The 27,402-nt window shown below is 37.7% G+C and overlaps 1 long non-coding RNA gene across 1 annotated transcript; it reads right to left on the bottom strand.

The window, feature by feature from the left end:
* Positions 1-27,402, bottom strand: LOC114648047 (uncharacterized). Its single transcript, XR_007934310.1, has 2 exons — positions 27,166-27,402; positions 1-1,395 (listed from the first exon to the last, which is right to left on the bottom strand). It is a non-coding gene; the product is annotated as an uncharacterized LOC114648047 (long non-coding RNA).

Genomic DNA, 27,402 nt, shown 5'->3' with positions numbered 1-27,402 from the left:
TTTGATGATTTGAAAGATTTTATTTAGTGCAAATACAACAGTTCTTTGTCAAGTGAATTCAGACACAATAAAGTGAAAGCCCAAGTTGTTCAAACCAGCTCTTTAATGAGGCTTCCATCCTATTTGCTTCAAAGCATCAAAGAATCTCACACCTAATATTGACTCCCTGTAAAAGAAGTAAAACAATAATGTCCTTTTAGTTCCGGGAATGACCCATTTTGTTTTACCTACCTAATTGTATTTCCACCTCATTGCAATAAAATGTATAGCCAGTATTCTCCAAAAGGTTCTAACCAGAAACAATTACTTGTTAGCCACTGAAAAAGAACATGAAACATAAGAAGGGTGGCCAGTGTTTACTAGGGGCAAGCTAGTGCAATGTTTCACAAGTTCTTCACATTGTTAGCAAAATGTGCATTGTATCTCAACTTAATGCAGCATAACACATTTTACCTATATGATAAATGTTGTGTAGACTATTTATTAGATTTGATTAGATTTTTTAATATGAAATAGTGTAGCATCCCAGCTAGGATGTAGCCTGACAGTTGAGAGCAGCGGGGAGGATTATCTGTCGGGGAATGGACAGACACTCTAGGAAGAAAAGGGTGGTGTCTTGGATGGCTGAGATAAAATGAAGGATGTGGGGGGGGGAGCTTCAGGAAGGTTCAACAACAGTATGAGGAGGTGGAAGGTGAGGGGGATTGCAGTGGAGTGGCGTGAGAGACAACGTTCTGAAAAGGGAAATAGAGTACTTAGGGCATCTCTCTTAGCCATAACAATGAGGGGTTTATAATTACTTGTAGTTGTAAATAGTTCCTGTTTAATTTCCTTCATAGTTGCTTTGTATTCACTAATTATGAATTGTTTAAGTATAAACTGTTTCTTGGAACCATTTATTTGTCTTGCTGTGCCTTCCTTCCAAGCCCAGTAAGTTGGGTAGCTACTACAAATAGATAGATAGATAGATAGATAGATAGATAGATAGATAGATAGATAGATAGATAGATAGATAGATAGATAGATAGATAGATAGATAGATAGATAGATAGATAGATTAGATAGATAGATAGATAGATAGATAGATAGATAGATAGATAGATAGATATGGTTGATGGAAGGATTGCAGGTCCACAAGTTGAAATGTTGAGGCAAAAACCTGGTCATTAAATGAAAGGTGCACTTGATGTCACCTAACTGAATGAAAATCAGGGTTGCCTTTGCTTCAGGAATCTTTCTCAACTGACAAAGCCCATTTAATTCACTGTGGGAAGGTGCTCCATCCAGCAGTGTGCTCTCATAACAAATGATACCTCTTTCTGGGAGCCGTGACGTATATAGCTGGGGGACCGAAATGGGCATTATCAATTGCCATCTCTGGGTGTCTTCTCAGCACTGTGGAGGTAACAGAAGAGGATAAGGTTAGCACCAGCACCTTCTCTTGACCTGGGGATGATCCACCACTGAAGTAAATGCATGACAATATATATACTGTATATAGATGTGATCTGCCAAATAATACGAAGAGTACACAGCACATGTTTCGCCTATACTGCGGCACGTCAGGTGTACACACTTTTGCATCCCCTTATGGGAATCGAACCTCGGACGTCAGCACCTAAAGCTTCTGTTCATCACCATTGATAGGATGAAGATTGGAGTACAGGATTACATTCTTATTTCTGAATTGCAATCTGATTATTTAGGTAGTTACTTACCAAGTAACGCTTGTGGTTAAGTGAACCAGCCGCCGTGGCGCAACATCGAGGCTCAGATAAATGCAGTGGACAACAGGCAAGAACTAACTTTACACGGAGCATCACTCTATCATGTTGTACAAAAACTCAAATCTATTACCCATAATCAATCTATATGAGTCTTTCCTTTTGGTATTCACATTTTTCTCCTGTATATCAAACACATGCTGTTTTGTTCATTGTCAACGCTATCGTATCCCCGTGTTAATGAAATGTGAGTGAGTGTGTGTGTATGTGTGCGTGACAGTTCTATGTGGTGAACTGCGGTCCTGTATAGCTGCAGTTCTTGCTCTGCACCCATTCTTGTGTGTGCAGACTTCATTCATCCCAGAACTGAATTAAGTAGGTTTTAAAGGAATCCTCCATCCACAAATGACATTTTGTGTATGTGACTTACCCTATGTTTGTAGTGGTGGCCAAGCAAAAAAAATTAATATCATATTTTCAGTTTTCAAGTTTCTTAATGAGTAGGACCCATTGGTGACCAACGCTGGACAATCACAAACGTTGTCAAAAATGAACATGAAAAAAATCTCATCTTATTATGTTGCATAATTCACATATAATTCATAAACCTTTTTCGGCACCACTACATACTACATAGGAAAAGTAACATTTAAAAAAAATATCATTGTTGGGTGGAATATTAGTGTAGTGAGTAACATAAATAATATATCTAATGGAAATCCTTCTATTAATTTTACGGAACCCACTTTCTTCAGCATTTAGTGTTGCTGATTGCATTGAATACCAAACAGTAAACAACCCTAGACGGGATGCCAGTCCTTCGTGGGCACACTCGCACACATGCCTTTATTCACTCATACAAGACCAACCATTGTTAATAGCACATCTGTGAGATGTTGGAGGGGAAACAAAATGCCCACTTAGTTATGGATAGATGAAATATCTAATATCATAAATACATCGCACATGATTTTAAACATGACTTGTATGTATTAAATACATCATTATAATTTTTACATGATGATCACTTTGAACTTGAAAGAATAAGAAAATGTAATATATACATATATAAATATATATATACTGTGTTTCAATTAATGCATTGTATTTCATATTTCTTGGTATTTTGCTTCTAAGGCATTTAACACATACAGCCCTTCCAGCCTGTCTAAAAGAAAATATTTTTAACAATAAACCGAACTGAAAAATGGGTAAATCAGCTCATGTTTGTCTTTTTTTCCACATTATTATCTTATTATATTGCTTTTTCAAACAATGCATCTTTATGAATGGCAGAAAGCAAAATGTATGAGATTAGTTATTTTATTAAAATAATTGCTAAACAGAATAAAAAATGCATTAGCAAGTCAGCCTGAAACAAAATATGTAAATCAAAAGGCAAAGAGTTTCAGTCTTTATTCACATAAACCTAAAAACCAAGTTCAGTTTTTCCAAATGCAGCAGAACATTTTAAAATCTTAAAGCTGGAAATGGTCCAGTCAATAATAAAACCTGCTAAACAGTACTAAAGCGTTTTCATTGTCCTTTATGCTTTAAAAGTGCTTTCTATACTTTATATAAGGGTCAGAATCTTTGATGTTATTTATTTTTTTTTGTAGAATTCTTCATGGTTTAACCATAAAATAGCCCTTTTTAAGATCTGCATTAAACCAAGAATGTGATTACAGCCGAGTCAATTGTTGACAGGGGCTGACTGGCGTCAGTGCAGAACTCGCTCGGTCGTATGTTAGCACTTTGAATGCATAACACCAATTAGAGGCAGCTGTTGCTGGTGTATCTCCTATAATGGAATAGATTGGCTTTATTGTCTACTGTGTTTCATGGCTTGTTTGATGCTGGGATAATTAGGAAGTGAATGACTTCCTGTGGCCGTGGATTGGTGACTTTCAAATGAAAGTAGTGGCTGTGTGGTAAAACGACAACCAGCTGATAGGTAGTGGCTAGATAGAAAACAGTTGCATACTTTTTATACAATTGGCATGTAAATTACCACTTAAAAGACGGCTAATCCCGGTCAATAATGCCTGAGAACAGTTAACTGCGGCAGTAGATGAACAAACCACATCAAATCAAGCTATACTGCTATGTGAACTGGCTTTCAAAGCACAAAAATACAACTTGACTCATTCTCTCTTTTAAGTCAGTATCTTTAAAATAAACACCCTTAGGATAACATTTTGCTTATGATATCTCTATCTTCCTGCTAAAACCAAAGTTTCAAAATTGATTCCACAGGCCTCCTTATTTTTGTGAACGCTGCTTGGCTTCTATGGCTGGCAGATAACCAGTCAATGACTGTGCACAGTCAATAGATCAAAGTATTATTTTGTTAATGTCAAAAAGTCACACAATCCACTTTTAATTCAGGAGATTTTACTTTTTCAGTAATTTTGGAGAGACAGTAATATTTGTGAAGTTACTGCTGACTCATCTGTTACCAGCTTCATTGTTGCAAAGTTTTAAATGCACAATTTTTCAAGAACTTACTTTAGACCAGACTTATTCTGTTCAGTCTTTGTCAGGCTGCAATGATGATTTTCTTTGCAGCCCTGCAGCCCTGTTTTTTATGTTTAAGATTTTACTGGTTTTAAAGTGTCGATGCAATGGATGTGTTGAATTATTGGGTTCTGTGTAGGACTTGTACTTCATCTCATGTTTCCTGTCTTGTGCCTGATGCAGACAGAATCAACTAAGGCCTTGCATGATTCTGAAGTGGGTTAGGCGAGTTGGACAATGTTATGATAAGTAAAGTATCAATACAGTACTCCCTCCTCCATCGCGGGGGTTGCGTTCCAGAGCCACCCGCGAAATAAGAAAATCCGCGAAGTAGAAACCATATGTTTATATGGTTATTTTTATATTGTCATGCTTGGGTCACAGATTTGGGCAGAAACACAGGAGGTTGTAGAGAGACAGGAACGTTATTTAAACACTGCAAACAAACATTTGTCTCTTTTTCAAAAGTTTAAACTGTGCTCCATGACAAGACAGAGATGACAGTTCCGTCTCACAATTAATAGAATGCAAACATATCTTCCTCTTCAAAGGAGTGCGCGTCAGGAGCACAGAATGTCAGAGAGATAGAGAAAAGCAAACAAATCAATAGGGCTGTTTGACTTTTAAGTATGCGAAGCACCGCGGCACAAAGCTGTTGAAGGCAGCAGCTCACACCCCCTCCGTCAGGAGCAGAGAGAGAGATAGAGAGAGAGACAGAGAAAAACAAACAATCAAAAATCAATACGTGCTCTTCGAGCTTTTAAGTATGCGAAGCACCGTGCAGCATGTCGCTTCAGGAAGCAGCTGCACAGAAGGTAGCAACGTGAAGATAATCTTTCAGCATTTTTAGACGAGCATCCATATCGTCTAGGTGTGCGAACAGCCCCCCTGCTCAATCCCCCTACGTCAGGATCAGAGAAAGTCAGCGCAAGAGAGAGAGAGAGAAAAGTGAGTTGGGTAGCTTCTCAGCCATCTGCCAATAGCGTCCCTTGTATGAAATCAACTGGGCAAACCAACTGAGGAAGCATGTACCAGAAATTAAAAGACCCATTGTCCACAGAAATCCGCGAACCAGCAAAAAATCCGCGATATATATTTAAATATGCTTACATATAAAATCTGCGATGGAGTGAAGTCGCGAAAGGCAAAGCGCGATATAGCGAGGGATTACTGTACACTAAAAGTGAAATAGGTAGATGCAGTTATACATTGGGTGCTACACCCATTAATCATATTGAAATCCCCCTTTCCTCACCAAAAGGGGAAGACAAATGGAATGAGAAAGTCAATTGCAAGAGGCAGCCAGTAACAGATACTAGAAAGCTTGGGACGATCAGGCAGGTTCAAGAACAATTTTTAACAGTGCCTTTTGAGGATGCCGTTAATGTCATCTAAGCAATATACACAAGCTGTTAAAAAGGCAAATGAAATATTAGGTTATATTGTAAAGACATAAATCAAGGGTTGTTATTCTCAGACTATATAATACACTAGTGAGACTGCATCTGGAGTTTTGTGTGCAACAATGGTCACGACACTTCAAAAAAGACATAGCAGCACTTGAAACAACCAGGTACATCCCAGGATTTAAGGACAAGTCATACTCTGACAGTCTTATTAAAGCTTTTTAGTCTCGAGCAGAGACGGCTGCATGGGAACAAAATCCCGGAGTTAAAAATTGTAAAAGACATTGATAAAGTAGATAGAGACAAATTCTTTCATCTTATGTGTGAATCACATACTCAGGTATACTAGTGGAAAATATGGGAAGAACACTTAGGACAGAAAACAGAAAGCAGTTCTTTACGCAAAGAGTCGCAGGAATCTACAGGAAACTACTGAGACCTGTAGTTGAAGCAGAAACTTTACAAACATTTAAGAAGTATCTGGATGAGATACTGAGATAGCTTAGATATTAGTCAAACAAATGAGCTTGCTAAACTGAATGGTTACTTCTCATATGTCAAATTTCATGTTTCTTATGTTAATGAAGAGTTACCATATGCTTAAAAAAATTACAGTATATACTCGTGGATAAGTCGGGACTTAATTTCATCGTATAATTTCTGGTATTTTATAATGTTGGTCCAAGAAATTATGATATGCTAACGCCCACCTGAGAGAGTAACCACGGAGCACATTGGCTTTTTTTTCTATGTGGGTGCGGCAATGCGCTGTATCAGCGAGTGCTCCTAACCTCTCTCTCTCTCTATATATTATGCCCACGTGACCACACGGTAATACACGAACTATTCCGAAGCAACGTTTGCACTGATTTGTGTTTTTTGTATCTCACACCCTCATACACCTTTATTGTAAGAGCATCCCTTAACTATGATGGAGCGTTCGACCAGAAGAAAATATGAAGCTGGTTTTAAATTACACATCTTTGAAGTAGCAAATGAAATTGGTAACTGCGCTGCTGCAACAAAATTCAATGTGTCTGAGAAACTGGTGTGAAATTGGAGGAAGCAAGAAGATATAAAAAAAAAATGTAAGTGTTGCATTTTTGAACGGGCGTATAAGTCGGGGTCTGATTTTATGATCGATTTTTCGCATTCCAAGACTCGACTTATATGTGAGTATGTATGGTACATTTATTCCTTGTGGCATAAATTTTCTTCTCTTATTTTAAGGTATATAGGGCATCATTTTACCATTTTACCAAAGTAGATAGATTAGGATGCAAAATGTGAAGTTGCAACAGTAAGTTCTCATGACAGAGTGTTTATATATTGGTGTTCCATTCTAAATAGAGTTTATGTTGACCCCGTTCTGTTGGATAAGTAGATGAAAACTGTATGCCATTAGGGTCTAAGCATGTGACTTTCACAAACCTATGGAGGGCTGCTTCAAAGTACTGCTTGCAAATCGGGCCTAATAAAGGAATACATGAAAGATATAGTTTAGAGTTAAATTATTCTGGGGCTCACACACATAGAGAAAGAATATATATTGGTTAGGGCTGACTTTCATTATCTGAAAATTTAATTGTTAAGGTTGTTATCCTAGAGCTATCTCACATTATCAAGAGAGGTGTTATTATAGAAATACATTTTAGGATATCCTTCTTGCCCCAGCATAACATCATCCTCCCTCCTACTTCTGACAAAATACCACCCACCTGCTGCACTTTGGCAAAACTCCATCCTTCTTCCTACTATCTTCGACATAAAACACAAAAACTGAAAGCATCAGAAGAGAGTGCTGCAGCTGTCAATCATTCGTACGAAGGAGGCGGTTAACCCCTCCATCTTTTTACTACTAGCCAGTTACTGGAGATATGCAGCTGTCGATCTTTACTGCAAGCTGCTGTTCATATTCTTGTTTCACATTTATATAGGTTAAAATACTGTACTTTTTTTTACAGCAATTTGTCATCATCTCCTATATGGTTTCTCTTTGAAAAGACCTGTGGGGCCAATATCGTTATGCCTTCAGGTGTATTTCTTAAATACTTTTCATTTGTAATTTGCAGTTTTTGAATCTATTGTATATCAAAAATGATTTATTGAGTCAAACTGTGATGATGACATTTATTTTCTAGACATTATAATCAATATTAATTTTTTCCTATTGTTTAAAAACAGTGCACTTTTTAAGTATTATATTAAGTGCTATACTCCATATTTAAGGATGATGGCACAACTTTCCATCTATTTTAATGATTTACAAAAAAAACAATACATTTACAAGTTTCAATGCACAGCTAAGCAAGCACAGGCAATAACTGAGCATAGGATTCAAACCCAGGATGCCTGGATCTGTGTGCCAGCAACACTTGTTTAGTGCACTCCCGAAAACTGGTTGTCCTTTCATTAAAAATAACAGTAAAAAGAAAAGCAAACTTTTTGTACTTTAATACCTTTATTTTGGCACTACATATTGCATACGGAAATGAGCCCTGAGCCATGCTGTAGCATATCCATGACTTTAATTATTACACTCAAAAAATACGTGTTGGATCAACTTAATAAAATTATGTCACTCGTTTCCATGTAATTGAATTAAGTAGTTCTAATATATGTATAGACCTACCATCGCCATCTCTTGTTATTACAAGTTTATTAAATATAATAAACTGTGGAATCTTCTTAAAATTGGGATATGATATTATTTTTTATTTGTTTCTATTACAATCTCTTATATATATTTTTCTTCTGGTTCGTTCTGCTTCCTGTTCAAAAGCGGTCCCGCCCACACGCAGTCGACACAGCATTTCTCGATTCCTATTCCTGCTCTTCCAAACCCTTCTCCATGCTGTCTGAGGCCTCCCATACACCCCCACGCCGCTTTTCTCGATTCCTATTCCTCCTTCGGACTACCGCGTTCCCCGCTCCTCTCTCATGACCCCATTGGTGTCACGTCACCGCCCTATATCTAGCCTGACCGTCTGACCATTCACGTCAGCCATGTGTGCGCCTGTGAGTCTTTTCCATAGCCTGCTACAGAAAGGTACTCTGTCGACCATTGGCATTGGTTTGGCTCCTTGCTATTGGTTTCGCAGTTTCATATTTTCGTTATACTGCGACGGTTGTTTCCTAAGCCTTTGTTATAAAATCAACAACAGTTTCTTCTCTGTTGACGGGTTTTTGTACAACGTCATCTCTATTCCGGGATCCGGCAACTGCCTGTTCCTATCAGTGGGTTATTTCTTGACACAAATGGTTGACGAAGGCAATGCACTCTCACTACGACATAGGGCAGTAGATTTCGTTGCATCACATTGGGACAGATTTGGAGACATTCTTTCTGTTGTTCTTTCCAACGCAAGTTGAGTTATCACAACAAGTCAGGAGTACTATCAATACATGGTAACATTTGGAGTTTATGGTGGTGAAGCTGAAATTCAAGCTCTTTCCAAGATTCTCCATGCTACCATTGTCATTTACTTCAAACACGATCCCAACATCCCGCCTTACATTTACAATTCTGGAAATATTCTCTTCATTTACCTTCTGTACTCAGGACAACTGGACAATGGCCACTATGAAGCCCTCCTACCGATTCCGATCATGTCTCCACAGCAGCATGTAATATCTGATAAAACCAACACATCAGTCCTCAGTCATTCTTCTCTTCCACAAAACACTACAGTTTCGTCTACTGCTACAACCTTCCTCTGCGACATTTCTAGTAAACCTTTCAAAGCAAAACACCTATTCACAACTGCATCTTTCAAGAAGTATTTATTTCTGCTTGATTTCTGAATTTCTTTCTCACCGTTTTCCATTCCTAACGGCGGGCGTCGGCTAGTTGAGAATATTTCGCTTTTAAATATTTCAAACACGTGACACAAATATTCTTGTTTATTATGTACTTCTACCACATGAAGTAAATTATTACATTTCTTACGAATACTCCAAATTAGGGAAGATTATGCTAATTCAGTTTTTTTTTATTTCTATGATTAGTTCTGTTCTGCAGGAATAAAATTTATTTGCGTTGTTTCCTCATAAATTATATGCCTAAGTGTGATTCCAAGGAATTTAATTCCGTTGTACTTGAAAAGAATATCAGGACAGGTCAGGTTGGAGAGCATGCACTGGTTCAGCGTGTTGCCACACCCATCACACGATGAAACAGCTCGGGATCCTGGTTGGCAACCCCCCAGGCAGACAAGCGGTCCAGTCCCACCCTCCAGAAATGACCCTCTCTCTGCCGCAGCCAGATGTTATATGGACATCCCCTTGGCCTGGTCCAGCCACTTGGGTCCTCAACAATGAGGATCACCCTCAGGGAATCACACAATATGGCCGTAGAGCCGTAACTGATGCTCCCTCACAATGCAGGTAATGTGCCACATTCGGGACTCTGAAGAAACACAGTACCAAAGGAGTCCAGTCTTCGTCTCAGGTCACTGGATAGTGTCCATGTCTCGCAACTATATAGCAAGACAGGAATCTCCAGGACTCTAAAGACTTGGACCTTCGCCCTTTTGCATAGATATCAGGAGCACCACACACCCCTTACCAGTGACCTCGTGACCCTCCATTCTCTCCCAATCCGTCTACTGACTTCATTGGAAGAGTCACCAGTGACATGAATGTAAGTGCCGAGGTAAGTAAACTTCTCAACTAGGTTAACACTCTCTGTGCAGACAGACAAACTGCTGATGGCTGTGCCCAAGAATTCATTAAAGACATGAATCTTGGTTTTTATCCAGAACACTTGCAAACCCAGACATTCAGAAACCCAATCAGAAAAGAATATGCAAGGCCTAAAGACATGCAAATTCTGAGTAAATTCAATTTAAATTAGTTATGTAATAGAAACCTACCCCAAGAATTATGTGTTGTTGGTGCTTAATGTATATATATATATATATATATATATATATATATATACAGTATATATATATATATATATATACAGTATATATATAAGACAATGTATGTGTGTGTGTGTGTATGTACTGTATGTTCCAGCATCACTTCCGAACGACTGGAGCGATTTTCATGAAACTTGGTACACATGTTTCTCATTGGTCAACTAAAAATACTGTAGGGTCAAACCAACCCTAACCCACCCCTTTCTGGGTAGGGTGGGGGGTGATCTTGCAGTCTTGTATGCATGTTATCATCCAGTTGACATTCGGAATGACCACCAGAGGGTGAACTGGAGGTGACTGCCAGCATTCTTTATGTTTGAGCACCACATTGAAATTAAATAGAGCTGGCCGGTTCCAAGCATCAACTGGATGTTAGCATACATACAAGACCACAAGTCACAGCACATTAGTGAGTCTTCATTGTTTGTTCATTTATTTTTATTTTTAAATTTTTGGGGTTTTTTTATTGTATTTTTCTCAAACAACTGGGTATTTTAGCTAGTATATATGTATTATTCAGTTCAGTTGTAAGTTTAGAATGGCTAATAGTTTTTAAAGTTGGAGTGCCAGTGTAGTGGTTTGTTCTGCTGACTCACAACATCCAAAAACATGGATATGAGTCCTGGGCCTGGTTGCCGTCTCTATGGAGTGTACACTGTATGTTATTCTTAAGTCTGCATGTACTTTACACTGGTGTTTCCCACCAATCCCAAAGAGTTGTGCATTAGGTTACTTGGTAGCTCTAAACTGGCCTTGTGGTGAGTGTGATGGAGTGCTGCCCCGATTGAGGTTGGTTCTTGCTTTTTTTCAGTGTTGCACCATGTTAGCCGTCATGAATTTAGTGAGAAGTCAAGCAAAATGACACCTTTTATTGGCTAACTAAAAAGATTACAATATGCAAGTTTTCGAGGCAACTCAGGCCTCTTCCCAACTCTCCATTTACCAGAACTCCCAACTCTCCATGAACCAGAGTAAATGGTGTAGAAAACAGCTCAATAAATCTACATATAAATGGTTCCGTTATATTAACTTTTATTGGCAGAGCAGTGGTGCAGTGCTAGCACTGCTGTGTCGCAGTAAGGAGACCAGGATTTGCTCCCAGGTCCTCCCTGTGTGAAGTCTGAATGTTCTCACTGCATCTGCTGCAGTTTCCTTCCCCAGTTCATAGACATACAAGTTAGGTGGATCAGCAAGGTTAAACTGGCCTTCGAGTGTGTGTGTGTTGTATGTGTGTGTGTGAGTGTGTTTACCCTGTAATGGACTGGTGCCCTGTTCCTGCCTTGTGCCCTTTGCTTGCTGGGATAGGCTCCAGCTTCCCCGAGATCCTGCTCAGGATAAAGTGGGTTTAGAAAATGGATGGATGAATGTTATCTTTTCTATCCATTGCGACAAGGAGAGGAAGCACCACATTTGTAATCCGAATGAAGATGTACAATATAAAGTAAAAGAATAAAATACAAATGTATATTATTTAAATGATCACATATTATGTTACAAAAACATATATTAGGAATTGTACAAGCTTTCAAATTTACATAGCAAATGAACTGCAATGAATACTTCCAGTTGGAGTTTTTATTTTGGGTAACCAATAATCTAAAATGTTTGCAAAAGATAATAATAAGTTAATAAATAATTTATTGACAAGTATTTCTTTCAGTTTAGCTTTTCATTTATTTAATTCAGTCTCACTTAATTCTCTTGTGTTACAGATGTTCATCAGTTTAAGTGCTGCCATTAACTGTTTGTGTTTCTAGGTCTACTTGTTGCACATTTGTAAATCTGTGAAAAGGGGCCGTTACGAGCTTAAAACCTCAAAATTTGCTTTTGCACTTTGTGATGATTGTGGCTGATAGACAGACTGCAACTCTTAACATCCACTGAAACACTTTGGAATGCAAATGGACGCTAGTGAAATATGACAAAGAGGGTTTTCTCCAACTATTCATAAGCGGTGTCAACGTCATTAATAAACAGCAGGGTGCACTAAACGATGGCTGTGGGTGGTTAGCATAAGTCCTTGGAACCCAATTTGCATCTTATTTTAGGTACTGCCTGTCGCACATGCATTATTGCAATGTGTGACCTTTGTAATTAAGTGGAACTCATCTGGATAATGATCAAAATAAAATTAGCCTTCCTAGATACCTCCTAAAAAAGCAAATGACTGCAGTCAACTATTCAGGAATTGCTTTTCTTATTTAATGAGGATTTTAAAAAAGCTTTGCATTTCAATTTATTTACTATGACTAACAGAGTAAGATGTCTTTAAAAACATAGCTTGATGTAACAAAGGATGAATGATATCATATGGCTTTAAATTCAGAAAAAATAAGAATTTACTGTGTGGTAACTCTGCATAGTAAAGTAATACTCACCATAACTAAGAAAACTTGAATTTTAGTTTGGCTGAATCCCTCTGAAAATATAAATTTTTGCTGTCACATATCTGCACTTTCTCCTGCTTTAAAATATCCTTAATTTTCAGTATCTTAAAAGCTAGTCCATTAATTCAACTCAAGCAAAAGTAACTATTGCATTCCTTTGTAATCTTGCTGTTCACTATTCTACAATAATTCAAAACATGACAGCAAAATGCTTAACTAGAATTCAAAAGGATAAACTTACATCAGCTTCCAATTAAGTTTAGAGCCAGTGTTTTGGACATCCGTCTCACAAATAAAGTTTTACATGATTTAATCTGATTCTTACCATACACTGCAACCTCAAGATGCCAGGTTGCTCAAAATTCAATAGATATGTAAAAGGTCAGAAACTTTAGTGATAGGATATCCAGACTGCTAAATGATCAACCTATGAGTTTTAAACAAAGCACGATTAACTGCAGCATTTACATCAAGACTGAAAACTTATAATTTTATCCTATACTAGCGAAATACCCGTGCTTCACAGCGGCGAAGTACTGCTTTAAAATTTTTATTAAGAAGAAAAGTAAACCTTTTTAAACTGAGGGAAAATATACCAATAATTATTTGTTAAGGATCTCTTTGTATACCACGTTGTCAGTTCGGCCCTCCGGTTGTAATATGACCAAGCTGTGCGCTGAGCTTACTCTTGAGCATGGAACGTATAGTTGGCCATGTGAAAAGCAATTTTGCCTCAAGTCAATGCCAACCTTTTGTAGGGTCTGTCCCTGAGACTTTTTAATTGTCATTGCGAAGCAGAGCCTTACTGGAAATTGGAGGCATTTGAATTGACATGGGTTTCATCGATAACTTCGCATCCTGCTTTTGAGAGTTTAAACATTCATAAACATCAAGGTGTCCACTACTCAAATCGTCACCTGTGAATCTAAGATGTTTAAGAGGCATTGGCGGTTGTCCAAAGGTGTAAAATATTTGGCCATTTTGGTACACTTGAAAGCAACAACTGAACAATTCAGCGGCAGCCATCAACTCACATGCAGAAATATAGGTGAAGGGCTTAAGCATTTCACTCTTATAGTGCTCCTGTGTAGTTTAATTATCTCTTGTACCGTCATCAGACAACACCTTGAACCTGTCCAAGTCATTCAATACATAAGACACAATGTTCCTCCGGATATCAAGAGTGAGCCTGATATGGCCGTGCAATATGTAACACAGAGAATGGAAAAGGCAGTCGTCATCTCCGGGCATGGAAACCACTCGGTAAGTGACAGTTCTTTGATCGATGGTGATCACCTCGATAGACTTGTTAATGGGGGTACGGTTGGAATGATAAAGGAAATGGGTACCTGAACAATGTAAACTAAGTCTAAAATACCTACACAATAACTATAATTATAATAAACGAACAATAAAATAGCGGAGAAGCTGTGGATTAAATAAAAAGGCTGCAGTTATCAGCAGGGAGACGTGAATACCGTGGCGAAGCAAGGAAGGGAATGAAGAGACTGGAGCGACGGACGGCCTTATATAGGCAGGCAGCCAACTACATGGGAGGCGTGGGGATGGGGGACCCAATGCCGCCTCACACAGCGACCGAGCTGCAGGCTATGGACGTATATATGTACGTAAGTAGGATTCATTTAGCGTTGGGAACCCACGTACCAAATGCTGGAACATACTGGTGGATAATTGCTCAGGGTTCCATGAGCAAGGTAACCATTCGCGTGCAGGGTTCCACTCCAGCGAAAAGGTTGAAAACCACTGGTGTGTGTGGTAGAATTTGGTCTTATTTATTTTGAATGAACAAGTGATAACAAATTATGAATCTATTTTGAAGTGCATTCAGCTGAACTTGCTGTCTTTTGCCTGTTGTGACCTGTAGAGGGTGTACCCTCACCCCAAACACAGAGCTGCAACCAAACCACACAATCACGGGTTCAATGAATTAAGTTTTTATTCAAACAAAATACATTCTCTAGGTTTTTACCACCTCATAAGTCAGTCACAATTCCATTATGTTTCATGCCTTTCCTTTTCTTTTCTTTTCCACCTCCACTCACCTCAGAGCGAGCCTTATCTACTGTAACTGCTAGATGAGGTGGAGCGGCTGCTGGGACCTTAAAAAAATAAATAAAACAGTTTGTTTCAAAAGCTTTACAAATATCAATTTGAAGAAGACAATGGAGCAAGATTTGGGGCTGTGTCACAACTTAAAAGTTTTCAACAGTCTCAAGGTTAACTCATCTTTGACTCCTTGACATCCTCTTGCCATCAATTTATCTATCTATCTATCTATCTATCTATCTATCTATCTATCTATCTATCTATCTATCTATCTATCTATCTATCTATCTATCTATCTATCTATCTATCTATCTATCTATCTATCTATCTATCTATCTATCTATTGTCACACACACATGTGTGCTTGGGAGGCAGCTGAAGGGCTCACAAAGGGATAATTCCATGCCAGACCAGGGGGTGACAGATTGCACTAAACTTTCCTCATTTTCATCAGTAGACCAACCATAGGAAATTTCGCCTGGACTTGATGATGTCACTTCCAGTACCGACCCTGATGTTGTCATGTCCAGTTCCTGCCCTGATGACATCACTTTCCCTGCCCGGCTCTAAAACCATCATGTTTGCCTGTCTGTACTGTTCTGTGTTGGACTGAAGTCTGTTAAGACCTGTACCATTATGAACCACAAACTTCCATTTTGGCAACCTATCTCAAACCTTTCTATCTATCTATCTATCTATCTATCTATCTATCTATCTATCTATCTATCTATCTATCTATCTATCTATCTATCTATCTATCTATCTATCTATCTATCTATCTATCTATCTATGATGCTTCTTGGTTTACATTTCAACATTATGTTTGTGTTTATATTGCATATCATTTACTCATACTATACTTTTAATTACCGAATAGCATGTTATGCTCCAAAGTGAAAGGTTGCTCAATAAAAATAAATTGAAATGTAAAATTAATGGAACAATCTTGATAAACTACTCTTTTAAAATTAACATCTTATGTGATCATATATGATGGCATCGTGAACAAATGGTTAAAGAGTGCTGCCCCACAGATTCAGCATTCTGAGTTTGAAATCCACCCCCAGTTACTGTCTGTTTGCACTTCTCCCCTGTCTGTGTGGGATCTTCCCTGAGCTCTTTAGTTTTAACCCCAAGTTGTTCACGTTAACTGGTCCCATGTGTGTGAGTGGGTCCTAAGTTAGTCTGCCATTCCAGAGCTGGTAACGTCCTTGTCTCTAGCGCTGCTGAAACTGAATTAAGTAAGCATGAATATGCTACCAATACCAGCATAACAGAGGGCACTGGTTTAGGAAGTGAATGAGTTCTAAGAAGCTATATTTCTAAATAATAATGTACAGAAGAAGGTGCAGGTTTGAATGTACTGCCTGTAACTAAGTCATGGAAAAACACAATTTGAAAAGACTGGATAGAAACTAAATGGGGAAAACTTTGGCTTGTAGCTAATTTGCTAAAAAATGTAGGTATAAAAAAAAAAAAAAAATCCGAGTGATTCTGATCCTTATCATATGTGATCATGAACACCAAACTTATTTTGGCCTTAAAATGCTGAATGGCAACCCTGCCCTGTGGTTCAAGATATTTTTCTTGTTTATTAATAGCCGCGCCTTCTATTTGTCGTTGGTATTGGTGGTTATCATTTGTAAAACAAACCTGACTATTCCAAGTTGGAATAGAGTTACCAGTAGGTGTTTCTTCATTTTATTCTGTAAGTAATTGGATTTCCAATATTTTTTGTTTGCATTTTCTAACATTAATAATTGTGACCAAAGAGGCTTATCAATGTTCACCAAGTGAGTGGAAAAAACCATTCAGAATAACAAAGCTCTCATCATTTGCCCACACACAATGTACTCAAAATTCTACTGATTTAAGTATTCAAGACCCTTAAGGTGCTTCTTTCAATTAATGCTTTTATAGTTCTCAGTATGAACAAATTTGTAGTACAATTTACTTGGTTTGAATCCCCACATTATGTCTGAAGAAAAGTGAACATCATCCTTACTAATATCCTTTATAACAGTTACAGTGTACATTCTTACAGTATATGACTGGCAGCACTCTCTCAAAGCTCCAGAGTTCTGGTTTCAGATCATGGCTGCCTGCATGTTCTCCTTGTGTTTTCCTTTGAGTATTTCTCTTTTCCACATTTAAAAGATGCATATTAGTTTAATTGGTAACAGTAGATTATTACCAGTGTATGCATGCACAAGTGTGTCTTGATTGACTGTTCCCTGTGACCCTGAATTTAATAAATAGTACACTAGATGGATGAAAATTCTTATGTCAAGGAACATAAGCTTCAGATATAATTATAAATCTTTTGGAGATGAATCACTTGTATTTGTACTCTCGATTATAGCATCAAGTGCTTTTATTTATTTTTTTGCTAGAACAAGTGATACTATATTTGGGGAAGGAAATATTCTGTGCTTTAAATATCCTAGGGGTCTACAAATGGATAACTGTGAAGACGTGTCTACATTGCCAAATGATATATTACATAAACAATCCATTCAAAGAACTGCCAGCAGGCAAGTGATCAAACTAACACCATGTCTCATTGAAAGCATCGCAAAGCGATTTCCTTTGGATGGGATGTGAAAAAGAAATTTAAATTTCAAAACACTAGAAGGTTCTTATCTGTCCACTTGAAGAAATATAACAGCATTTCCCAACTCTGTCTCTCTGCTGACTAAACTTTATAATACAAATGTAAACAACATCACTGTCATGTATACAGAGAGGATCGCGCCATTCCATTGAATACACATGCACTGTAAACAATGAGCTCGATAAGGCTTTTAAACTGTGAATGTACATTCGCTTACTTCTGCGTCTCATCACATTAAAAGGCATGGAGCATGTTTACCCACTTGACGTCCACTTGTCAGTGAGCTACAGTAAAAGTAAAGCATTGCAAATTGCTGTTAGAGTATTAGTAGCTCACAAAACATTTTTGTTGGGTATTTCTGACAGTAAAAAAATCTTACATTAAAGTAAACATCACTGTTCACTGAATATGAAACTGTTCACTACTTCTGTGTTCCTGTCAGTGACTTTAGAAGCCATTTAGGTCCTCTTGATAATGCTGAGAGCACTGCGACATAAAGTAGGGGAGTAACGCTCTAGTGCCAGTGTTGATTCTGTTATCCATCCATCCATCCATTATCCAACCCGCTATATCCTAACTACAGGGTCACGGGGGTCTGCTAGAGCCAATCCCAGCCAACACTGAGCGCAAGGCAGGAAACAAACCCCGGGGAGGGCGCCAGCCCACCACAGTGATTCTGTTATGAGATTTATTAATGCTTTTAAAAGTCACCACACAGTAGTAATACAAAGATTTCTGTAACAACTGGAAGTAGCTTTATTGACCACAAGATCCTTTGTAAATCATTGCAAATCTCCTTTCTTTTCAAGTAGCATAGTGAAGTCACTCAAGTGTATTTATTTAATGAATTTTGTAAACTCATTTAAACTTTCTTAAAGTAAACGCCAGCATCCTGGGATCTAATCCAATGCCTAGGCATAAGTGTTTTGCTTTCACATCTCCAAAGGCGTCTATGTTAGACTAAATGGCAAATCCAAATTTGCGGTTGAGTGTGAGCATGGGTTTGTGATGGACTGGTGAATCAGTGCTATGCGACTGGGATGGATTTCGGCCTTCTGTGATGCTGAATTGGATAAAGCTGGTTTAAGAATGTTATGATATGTAAGATAAAGTCCATTTACCTCCTGCATGTGTCTGAAGTTAAGAAGATGCTTATGTTTTGCTACAAGACCAATTAAGAAATTCACTAAATATTCAATAATCAGCTGAAAAAATAGGCCATCCAGTATATAATGATGTTATTCTGACTATTTTTATCACCTCATCCCCCTTGTGTTCAAAATGTTGTAATAGATATGGTCTCTCAGTACATCCATTAATGATCCTAAGATTGATTTCACAGAATCTTATTATTCAGAAATTAACATGAGCTCTTAGGAGATCTGCTAGCAGCTGAGCCGAAGACGGAAGAATAAAACGGCAGAATGAACATTTTAGAGTGTTACCATCTTAACATGGAAAGTTGTACTTAATATTACCTGTAATTAAAAAGAGATGCAGGAGTTTCATTATTATTTTAATGAACAATTTGTATAAACAATCTCTTAATCTGCCAATCTGGAAGGCTGCAACCTTGCATAGTTTTCAGTGTATCTAAGCCAATTCTCCTAGTGTTCACCTAAATATTAGATGTAACACAGCAAGAGTTGCAATTAAAAGCATCAGGAGGTTTTAGCTATGGGAATGTTCCTTCAGCCCAGTATCCTGCTCCTTCTTTTTTGTGCTACATGGAAGATAAGAAAGCATGAGGTCATAATTCTTCTTTATTTTATTACAAAATGTCAGTCAGTCATTATCCAACCCGCGATATCCTAACACAGGGTCACGGGGGTCTGCTGGAGCCAATCCCAGCCAACACAGGGCACAAGGCAGGAACAAACCCCGGGCAGGGCGCCCGCCCACTGCAGATTACAAAATGTTTTCAGTGAAATCTATAAACTAATTTTTAATGTATTTCATTCTAATGCTTTGCAAAATGTATTTTAGACTAAAGCCAGGAAGGACTTCATGCAAAGATGAAGACTACCAAGTTACATAGTTGAGGCAGAAACCTTGACAACCTTTAAAAGTATTTGAATGAGTTATTGGAACAAATTAATTATAATGTAACCAAGTAAGTCAGATGGACTAAGTGATCTCATCTTGTTTGTCAAAATTCTTAAGTTCTTACATTCTCACTTTTTATGGTCTGTATTCATCCATCCATCCATTATCCAACCCGCTATATCTTAACTACAGGGTCACCGGGGTCTGCTGGAGCCAATCCCAGGGTGCAAGGCAGGAAACAAACCCCTGCCACCTTCTGCCTGAGGTCTTTGTAGGGAGCCAGCCCACCGCAGGGCACACACACCCACTAGGGACAATTTAGAATCACCAATGCACCTAACCTGCATGTCTTTGAACTGTGGGAGGAAACCCATGCAGATACGGGGAGAACATGCAAACTCCTCCGCAGGGAGGATCCGGGAAGCCTCCTAACTGCAAGGCAGCAGCGCTACCCAGTGCACCACCGTGCCGCCCCTGTTCTGGTGACTATTTCACATGGCATAATATGGGATTAAAATAGCCTTTCATAGAGCACCACTGTAGTCAGTGGTTCTGAAAGTGTGGTCAATGGGCCACTGGTAGTTATTAAGCATGTTCCTGGTGGGCTGTGGTCTGTGGGCTGACATAGTCATCTTTTTGATAAGGCCACATGAAATGGTTCTAATACACCAATCACAGAGCACCCTCTTTGGCTTTTTTTTTTACTTTGCACTACTTCTTCCCAGTCCAATCCAGCATGGTAGCTCATAGAGTAGCAATACTAGCATTAGCCAGCAACATAGAAAAAGACACTGAGGAGCAGTGCAAATGTGTCAGAGCTCTGTTTGGGTTGGGTATTTGTTGTCTTTCTTAAGGCACCTTAGAAGAGAATAACGGCAGAAATAACAGTGGGTGTCAAAATAAGGGGGTAAACACAGTACAATACACAGAACAGAACACAAGTAATCCTTAATAGAATATAATAGTGCAATAGAAATACTACAAGTACAGAACAGAATTCATTATTATTTTTATTTTATTAATTTTCATTGTAATCATTCCATACAAACAGATCAATTTATAACCCAACGAATTTGAAGACAAATCAAACCCCACCCCTAAGAAGGAGAGCTTAGCTAAAGGAAAATTGCTTTAAGCTTTTTAATAAGGCAACATTAGACAAACGAAGGGGAGAAGTAAATATCTATATAAATATGAGATGGAGAAGGGAGTTAAATGCAATAATAGTTCATTCTCTTATTCTAAAATAATATTGATTAAATCCTGCCATGTTTTGAAAAAATTTTGTACAGATCCTCTAACTGAAAATTTGATTTTTTCCAATTTCAAATAATATAAAACATCGGTTTCCCACTGACTTATAAGAGGAGAATTAGGATTCTTCCAATTTAACAAAATAAGTCTGCGTGCCAAAAGTGTAGTGAATGCAATCACCGTTTGCTTGTCCTTCTCCAATTCCAGTCCATCTGGAAGGACACCAAACACAGCTGTTAGTGGGTTAGGAGGGATTGTGATACTAAGGCTGTCTGAGAGGCACTTAAAAATTTTTGTCCAAAATGATGTTAGTTTGGTGCAGGCCCAGAACATGTGACCCAGTGAGGCAGGAGCTTGGTTGCAGCGCTCGCAGGTTGGATCCTGGCCTGGAAACATTTTGGACAGTTTTAAGCGAGACAGATGAGCTCGATATATAATTTTTAGTTGAATAATTCTATGCTTTGCGCATATAGAACTCGAGTGAATTCTCTGCTTTGCTACCTTCCACTCCTTTTCTGATATATTGATTAAGAGATCTTCTTCCCAATGTCCTCTTGGATCTTTGAAAGGTAGGGACTCTAATAAGATTTTATATATTGCGGAAATAGTGTTTGCTTCCTCGAAATTGAGCAGTATTTTTTCCAGCATTGTGGAGGGTGCAAGGTGGGGGAAATCGGGCAATTTCTGTTTAACAAAATTTCTAATTTGAAGATAGTAAAAGAAATGTGTAGCTGGGAGGTTAAATTTTGAACGTAATTGTTTAAAAGATGTAAATATGTTGTCTATATAAAGATCTCTGAGCATTTTAATCCCAAAACTTTTCCAGGTATTAAAAACTGGATATACTTGCGAAGGTTGAAAGAGGTGGTTCTCTTGCAGAGGTGCCACTGATAAAAGATTTTCCATCTTAAAATGCTTCCTAATTTGGTTCCATATTCTGAGTGAGTAAAGCACAATTGGGTTATTAGTATATTTGCGATAACTTTCATTTATTGGAGAGCAGAGCAGGGAATATAAAGAAGTACTACAGGATTTTACTTCTATTGCGGACCAAGCCTGTGTATGTTCATTTATTTGTGTCCAGGTTTTTATGGCTTGTATGTTTGCTGCCCAGTAATAAAACTGAAAATTAGGTAAAGCCATGCCACCTTCTGCCTGAGGTCTTTGTAGGGTCGCTCTTCGGATACGTGGGTGTTTTGAGTTCCAAATGAATGAGGTTATTATTGAATCTAACTGTTTAAAAAATGATTTATTGATATATATTGAAATGTTTTGAAATAAAAAGAGAAGTTTAGGAAGGATATTCATCTTAACAATGTTAATTCTTCCGGCTAGAGTGAGATGAAGGGTTGACCATCTATGCAAGTCTTGCTTAATTTTTTCCATACAGACGCCAAAATTTTGTTGATAAAGAGCTTTATGTTTACTTGTGATATTTACCCCTAGGTATTTAAACTGATCTGCTATGGTAAAAGGTAGGGTGTCTAATCTAATATTATATGCTTGTGAATTCACTGGAAAGAGTATACTTTTATTCAGATTAATTCTAAGACCAGATATCTTTTGAAATTCTGTTAGTGCTGTTAAAACAGCAGGGACAGTGTTTTCTGGGTCCGATATATATGACCATATCATCTGCATATAGAGAAATTTTCTGTTCCAGTCCTTCTCTGACAATCCCCTTTATCTGATAAGAATTTCGGCAGTGAACCGCCAGCTCATAGAGTAGCAATACTAGCATTAGCCAGCAACACAGAAAAAGACACTGAGGAGCAGTGCAAATGTGTCAGAGCTCTGTTTGAATTGGGTATTTGTTGTCTTTCTTAAGGCATCTTAGAAGAGAATAACGGCAGAAATAAACAGTGGGTGTCAAAATAAGGGGGTAAACACAGTATAATACACAGAACAGAACACAAGTAATCCTTAATAGAATATAATAGTGCAATAGAAATACTACAAGTACAGAACAGAATTCAACAGTAGATGATATCACATAATACGATTTGGATTTGTTCAGAGTCCTGGAGACCTTCAAGGCTATCAAGCTGCCTCCCCCTATTGGCCATTCCACCACTGAGTCAGTGCTGGGCCAGCCAATCCGATGAAAGAACCCCTCTACCTAACGATTCCTGCAATCCTCCATCAGAGATGACTTTACCTTAGGCAGGCAAAACAACTTGGCTGTAGGGCAGGTGATCAGGTGGATGATCAGGTTGCCTATCTATATCTGTTACTTTTGGAAATATTGAATGAGCTTGTGAAATGGTTCTGACAAACAGTCATGTGACTTCTAATAATCTAGAACACTATACCAAAAATATGTTTCACAAGTAAACCTTGTATTCTTACTGAGTGCATTTTTAGAAATATATTGCGGATGATTTTGACTTGTTTATAGCCAAAGTAGTTAACAGGGCCAGGATTTGTATTTGGACCTGTGAGGGTAGTAGCATTTTGTGAATGACTGCAGAAAGCTCTAACTTCCATTTGAACTCCTTGTATTTCCTCCTCTGCCCTCATCATCACCTCCTCGGCAGCAGCATCTTGGTTAAAGGGGTCTTTAAGCCTTAAAGTTTGACCAGCCTGTCTCTCACAGCCAAGTTTCAACCAAAGGCATTTCTTTCATATCCAGTGATGGGGATGACAACAAATGTCTACATGGTTAACATAGTATAACATACTGACTTACATAAACAAATCAAATCTTTAGTCTTTTTGTGTGGATCTATGGCAGTGTTTCCATTACTACTGACTTTATACAATTTCATCTGATAACAAAGAAACTGACCATTACTTTTTGTCAATCATGCATTTTGAAGGCCACTAAGTTGAAGGTAGTGTTTTCTTTTTGCTGTTCACGAAAGTACTGTACAGTTGATGTAGAACTAACACCTTCACAGTGTTTATCTAATGTGAGGTGGCCAGCCCATGGAGTTAAGCTGTTCCTGTGCGGTTACATTTTTTTTCCCTACAGAACACAGTTTTTCTTGCGAAGTCCCAATATATTACATTAAGTCATCTGTCAGCACTAAACTAGTAAGGCTGCATGCATCTCTATGCACCTGTGATGATCTGGTGACCTGTCCAAGGTTTGTAACTCCTTTTGCTACAGGAAAAGACAGTGGCTTCCTGTAATTGTAAACTGAATTAGGCAGCCGAGAAATTGCATGCATGGATGAATGGAAGGAAAGAGATCATACAGTGCTGCCTCAAGTCTTTCGCCTGGGTGAGTGGCTACACTGGTCAGTGGTTCCAATCAGTCTTCAAGGAGGATAACTCAATGAGTGGTGATAAGTGCTTGACATCATCTCCATGGGAATCTCTGCTTTGGAGCCCTGCCAAGGTCAACATTAGCCCCCGTGCTTTTCAATCTTTATGTTGGGATCCTAGGGGAGATCATTAGAAAGCAATTAGGCTGAGATTACATAGTTACTCTGCTGATGAGTGAGTCTGTCCTACATGACTGTAACTGGTAACTAGAGGATCACTTTTGATTATTGATCATTAAATAACTGACTACAGCATGCTTAACACTCGTTTTCCCTCTTTTGGAAATTAGGAGAAATTCTAAAGTTGTCTCCATATATTGATTATTGCAATGTATTCACTATTTGGCTTCACTTAAGTTGCTCTTATCACCTAAAGCTTTTGCAGGACCCTAAAACCTTGATTTTCATGGTAAATAAGAAAAAACAGTTATAAACATGCATGAGAACAGCCATAAAAGCAAGAGGCTTTTCTACAAGTCACGTATCCAGGTAAATACATTTATTTAGCTACCAACTTCCAAAACACGTTTCATTATTTCTTTTAAGGACAAATATACATACATACATATATTGTATATATATAAATATGGTATCTAGTATTACTTGTATGGACTGCTACTTTAAATAACCTTGTATTGAACTAACTGGGTAACTTATAACATACCATACCATTTTGTAAGCCTGCTTAGTAATACACAGGGTCATATGCAGAAATATTTATCTCTTTAAATAATGGATATGATAAACAGATATTATGCATTGACTGACTTGTACTCAGTACTGCTAATGGCTGTGAGTGAATTTAGCTTTAAAATAGATGAATGGATGAAAAAAGTGAACTAAAACATATGTAAATATTTCATTCTTTAATGAAATACAGATATAATATTATAAACTGTGTGTTGTGATAGCTGGCATCCCGCCCAGTTGTATTGCTTTACATAATCCTGATTGTAAAAAGTGACTTCAGTAAGTGGATTGTGAAGGTAAGATAAAAAACTAAAGTTAAGGGGCTTATTGACATCTTTTGAAAAAAGGAAATAATTATGAAAGGAATATAAATGTGTATTCCAAGAATGTATGAATACTGTATATCAATAATCATTTCAATATATATTTTAATATTGAACATATATTTGCCCAATAAATCATAAATGGCTAAATTAAATCACTCCTTGTCAATAAGAATTTAGCAGACACACTGAGCACGGAAGAATACAAACCTGTAAATAATTAACATTTGGCCGAGCATCTTTATAGTAGCTTCTGTTTGCTGTTGCTAAATACAAGTAAAGAAAGTGTATGTATTTATTTGTCTCTTTTTCTTTTCTTTCTTTCTTTTTTTTTCTTTTTTTTTTTTTTTGGCCTACAGGGGCATTATTCTGACTTAGAAGCCATCACTTCTCAATTCAGGTCCAAGGCTGCTGACAAAAGAATTGTGCAAATGAGCCTTTAAATCCCTAAATAGTCACTGCACAATACAGAGAAGAATGCAGCTTGGGACAAAGGGCAATATTCAGAGTTTAGCTCAGGGTGATGGATATGAATCGACGCATGAACATGGGTTTGTTGTTGGTCCGAGTAGGGCCACCAACCCCTGCTGAGTCCCCTAAAGACCCAGCTCTGTAATGCAATCACCCCAGCTGAACCCACCAACAATTAGAAGAAACTTAGTGGTCATTATGTGTAATTCTGCTTGCTCTCATGATTGATATGGGAAATAAATGGTTCACACTTTCTGATGGAAAAGGATGCAACAGATACTGAGCCAGCTAGTCGTTAGTAAAGGGAAATAGCAATTGTTCTGTTTTTTTCACTGAGGTCAACACTACATAGTTTTATATTTTAAATTGAAATCATCACAGACTTAACAAAGCTGTGCTTTTTTATGTCTTAGATAAGGTTAAAACTGGACATAACCTCTAAAAACCACATTGCATTTATCAACAATTCACAATATGTAATAAACATTACATGAATTTTTACTAAACCTGCTATTAAAAAAGGCTTAAACAATAAAAATGTAACATTATGAAAAAAAAAAAATTTTTATGAAATGTAATGCCTCGTACTGGCATGTACTTCAAAATAATAAAAGAGCGTCACTTTCTGCTTTTATTGTGTTATCCAGTAGTTACGCACACACTGTGTTTGACTTTTGATGCACACATGTTTTATTTTTCAGCTCAGCCCCGGGCACCTCTGTGTTTTTCTATTACAGTCCTGCAGTGTCTGCACAGAGGTGTGAAAGTGAGAGAAATGTATTATGCTGACGTTTGTGAAGAAATGAAATAAACTACAGACAAAACATGCCTCAAACTGACCTTGCGTCTTCAACATTTTGAAAATGTTTTATTATTGAGTTTTTTAAGTTGTGACTACAAAAGCAAATGGGTCACATAACTCTTCCAAGTTTTATGTATCTTTCAAGCTGTTTTCTGCAAAAGCGGTAAGTTGTTGGACAAGTTTTTTAGAGACAGGTAACATTTTGCATACTTATGCAAAATTCTTATATTATTTAATTGACTGCATGGAAATGGAAGCCAATGTACCGCACACTTTGTTGTTTAATGAATTTGCACCCACACCCTTTAATTAAAAAAGAAAAACACCTTAGACAGATATGACTAGAACACAAATTGTGTTTTGTCTGATGAACTGTACAACTTAAGTGTCATTTGCCATTCCCTAAACACCAGACATTACTGAAACAGGACTGCACACATGTTACGTCTATAAAATTGTGAGGCAATCACCAAGGAGGAAGAACTAATTTAACACTTTATTCATAAAGGTGCAGTCTGGAATCTTTAACACTTGCTTCTTTCTTACAGTTATTACTGGAACAAAAATATACTTTAAAATTAAACAGCATTGCTGCTGTGTGGTAATTTTACAGATTAGAACCCAAAACCCAACTAATATGACTTTAGATCCTCATTTGTAAAATACTTACAGAGTAAGTGGTCCATCCATGCCTTGAAAAGTAAAAGAGACAAATATTCTTAATGAATTACTCTTGCACAAGGGATTCACGAGAGTCGTGGGATTAAAGTAGTGTTTCATCATTGCAAATGTGGGGAAGGTCGACAGATCATTTTTTAAACAAAACAATTTATCTTAAGCAGCTATTGCAAAAGACAGCAAGTTTCAGCAAGTCAGGATTGATGACAGTCGCCAGCCAACTGCTTCC

The sequence above is a fragment of the Erpetoichthys calabaricus genome, chromosome 3 (genome assembly GCF_900747795.2).
Source record: "Erpetoichthys calabaricus chromosome 3, fErpCal1.3, whole genome shotgun sequence".
Taxonomy (NCBI): Eukaryota; Metazoa; Chordata; class Cladistia; order Polypteriformes; family Polypteridae; genus Erpetoichthys; species Erpetoichthys calabaricus.
Note: the sequence above shows the minus strand (reverse complement) of the source record. Positions and strands in the feature narration are given on the sequence as shown.